The following is a 3,969-nucleotide window of genomic DNA, read 5'->3' as shown; positions in this document are numbered from 1 at the left end:
GAGCAAATAGCTGCCGTGGAGGTTCTCTGGTTCAGGAAATGGGGTTGGTTGGTTCAGATCATTTTTTTCCCTCTCCCTAAGAAACAAAACAGCATCTGTTCCTTGACTCCTGCGCACTGCATTCCCCAACCTGGGTCTCCAGATTGAGCCGAATTTCCACTGCTACAGTTCCCACATAGGATCGTTTTCTTTTGGCTCTGATGTTCTTTCCCGCAGGCTGGCTCACAATACCAAATGCAAGTTTGGAAAGGCCGTCTAAGTGTAATAGTGAGAAAGGAGAATTGTCAGGCGTGAAAGACCAAGGCCATGTGTTAAGTTCCAATTACTGTGTTTCCCTGAAAATAAGACCTGGTCTTATTTTATTTTATTTTTTGCCTCCAAAAGAGGCATTAGGTCTTATGTCTTCTTTTTTACCCTGTCTCGCCTCGGGGTGGTGGCACCGACAGCCCCGTCCAGCAGGAGCCCATGTGGCCACTGCTGGCCCACTTCTTCAGGAAAGTCCTCTGCCAGCGAAACAGAGGCCAGGAAGCAACACGTCCTGAGGTAAGAGGATGTGTGGGACAGCTCCCCCACCCCCACCCTATCTTGATTTTTATGCATGCACCTTGCCCCATTTCGTACAACCAGATGGCGGGGTGGAATGGGTGGGGTCTTAACTAGGGCTTATTTGGGAATAGGACTTATATTAGGCGCACACATAAAACTCAAGCTAGAGTTTATTTTCGGGATAGGTCTTATTTTCAGAGAAACATGGTAGCATTGATGATGTTACCTAGTTTGAGTAATAAAACATTTACAAGAAAACAACCAAGCTCAGAGAGTACCAAGAACCCCTCATGCCCCAATTAAATTGATCTGTTACTCAAGTCTATGTACAAAAGGCTAGTAAACGAATGGTTACCTAACTGATTAGTGCTATGTTAGCCCTAAATTAGGGTTAATTAAATGCAAGACTTAATCCATTGGTGGCTACATAGTGACTCTAGGCTGATTCCTCTTTTGACTCCACCCCAGGCTCTGCTACTGATGCTCTGGTCATTGTGGGCTTTAATGGAGAGAGGAGCCAATGCCAATCTTAATTCTGTCAATTTCTAATAATTTCAGTTCTCTATAGGAAGTCCTTGCTTAACGACTGGTCTCTTAGCAACCTAAATGATGTACCTATGACCCAATTTTGAAGTTCTGAAGGCCCTACAACTCCTACCTCATCCCCACCCTGTGTTCAAGAGATTGCATTTTGGATGCTTGACAACTGGCTTGTATTTATAGCCATTTGCAGCATGCCAGGGTGAGGAGACTACAATTTCCACTGTTTTTTGTTGGTTTTCTGTGTTTACTTCTGGTTTCCATCAAAAAATGCCTATGGGGTATAATGGATTCATTTAACAATTGCAGTGCTTGCTTAATGACCATGGTGCTCACTTAACGACAGCCACAAAAGACATAAAATGGATAGGGTCACTTGGTAACCCTCTGGACAACTGCCACATTATGACCTTAATTCCAAGCTCAATTAAGGTCACATGTCAAGGACTGTTTTATAGTCTGTTCTACTTATTGCTATTAGCTGCAAGGATGGAGCCCCTATATTTTGCCCTAAAAAGTGGGTAGAATCTCCAAACAATATACTTCAATATTTAAATATATAGAGAAACACCCATGCGCAGGTGTGCACATTTGAAACATGAAGTGTAGCAAGTCCCAAAGGTGCAGGAAAAGCAAAGTCCAGCTGCCTTTTGAAGAAACACCTTTGGGACAACCATGATCTGGATGACTGAGAATCTCCATAGAAGTGTAGCAAGTCTCATAGGGAACCACATCTGGGAAGATGATTTGTGTTTGCAGCAATTCTATTCAGGTGCAGGTAAGAGAGTCTCTATTCTCAACTCACAGACATCTCTGCATCACCACATCACCAAAACTGCAAGGTGTTGTCAATTTGTTCAAGTACATTGTTACCTGTGCTTTGTCCAGCCAGTGGCATTTCCTCTCTCAGAAGCCGTTCGTTTGCACCACTTCCACCCTCATTCTACCCTTCCTGCTGACTTCTGAAGCAGGAGGGGGCAGGAGGGAGGGTGCAATAAGGATGATGCTGGCTGTGGGTGCCCCTTTAAACATGTATGGCCCCACAAAGCTACTCAGTATTGTTAGGTGCTTAAGCACAGGAAACTAATTGAGGAGAATTAAGGAGAAAGTTAACTGGAATTAAGGAGAAACTTCCTAACAGTGAGAGCAATTAACCATAGAAATGACTTGCCGTCAGAAGTTATGGGTACTTCATCACTGGAGGTTTTTAAGAGACTGGACAGCCACTTGTCTGAAATGGTATCGGGTCTCCTGCTTCAGCAGGGAGTTGGACTAGAAGACCTCCAAGGTCCCTTCCAGCTCTATTCTGATTGATTGATTGGATTCTTAGCTGACTCAAGGAGAATAACGTAAGCTATACAGGCAATCCTCGATTTATGTTCACAATTCAAATTTCTGTTGCTAAGTTGTTGAGTTTTGCCCCATTTTATGACCTTTCATGTCACAGTGGCTAAATGAATCCCTGAAGTTGTTAAATCAGTAGCACGATTGTTAAGTGAATCTGGCTTCCCCATTGACTTTGCCGTTGACTTTCCCCAGGGACTTCTGGTTTGCCGTTGTGGCATAACCGGCACAGGAAGATGGGGCTCCATCTTCCACATTTGATTTTGCCCCGCTGGGGACCCTAAAAAGGGTTGAAAGTCACCCCAAAGAAGTGACGGAGAAGGAGGGGACCCTTGTTGATCGCAGGAGGGTGGCGGTCCTTCCGTTTGATCCAAGGAAGCCCTCCAAACCAGCAGGGGAAAGACTGGCTACATTCATGTGGCCAGTCAGAAGCTGCTGACAACTGAAGAAAATAAGCATTAACCAGCAACTTTTGAGCAACGTGGGTGGAACTGGGTGAGACCCTATCCTCTCTTTATGACTTTAAGACTTTTTCCTGGGAAAAAACCACCCAAAGCAAAGTATCCTCCCCGATAAGAGAGGGAAGGGGAATTTCCACCCTGTTCCCTCAGGAGAAGAAAAGCAGTGAATTAATTGCTTAGGAGAAAATAGAGAAAATTACAAGATTAATTTGGAAATAATACACATATTTGGAGACTAAATATGCTTTTGAGATTTTTTTTAAAGAAGAGATTATAAAAGCTTGTAATATAAGTTTGGATGTAAAAAGCTGAAGGACCACATCAACGACATTTAGTGGTGAACTACAGCACTACAATTTATTATCCCTAAAGGAAACTTGGCTGGAAGCCCAGACTCAGATAAGACTCTTGTTGTTTTCAGAAACTTTCACTTTTGAAGACTGCAGCTGGGAAAAGGGGAAAAAACCCTCTTGTGCTGCTTATCTGTGTGACAGAAACAATAAACTATTTTGAAACTGGTCTGCCTGGACTATGAATAACTGACTTTTAGAGCTGTGTAATGGAGCTAATTCCCTATAGAAGAAACATGCATTATTGATTGAGATGATGGAATACTTTGGACTATAAACCTTTGATTGATGAACAATTTTTAATTGCTCTTCTGTCTCTGGATAAAAAGATGTGTTTTTCATTGGATAGAAAAATTTGAAAAATTTGAACTTTACCTATATTTGCTGAGGGGAGACTTAAGAACGGACTGATAGGCTGGCTGGATGATTAGGAGTTCAAATGACAATTTATCAAAACTTTTTAAATCCCAAAATAGATTGGACTATAAAGACTACATACAAAAACAAAATGGATGTTCCATACTTAGCTTCACCGAGACCTGGCTGGGCATGGAAGGGGGTGTACCCCTCGTGGACATCTGCCCGCCGGGTTTCCAGGTATTTCATCAGCCAAGGACCCGGGGTAGGGGCGGTGGGGTAGCGGTCATTATAAGGGAGAGCCTATGTCCGAGGGAGACCACTGTACCTCAGATAGACGGTGTGGAGTCTCTCCTGGTGAAGTGGGGACA

Source organism: Protobothrops mucrosquamatus, unplaced genomic scaffold, assembly GCF_001527695.2.
Source record: "Protobothrops mucrosquamatus isolate PMUCROS unplaced genomic scaffold, P.Mucros_1.0 scaffold8, whole genome shotgun sequence".
Classification (NCBI taxonomy): Eukaryota; Metazoa; Chordata; class Lepidosauria; order Squamata; family Viperidae; genus Protobothrops; species Protobothrops mucrosquamatus.
The sequence above is the reverse complement of the archived record's forward strand: the minus strand, read 5'-3'. Positions refer to the sequence as shown.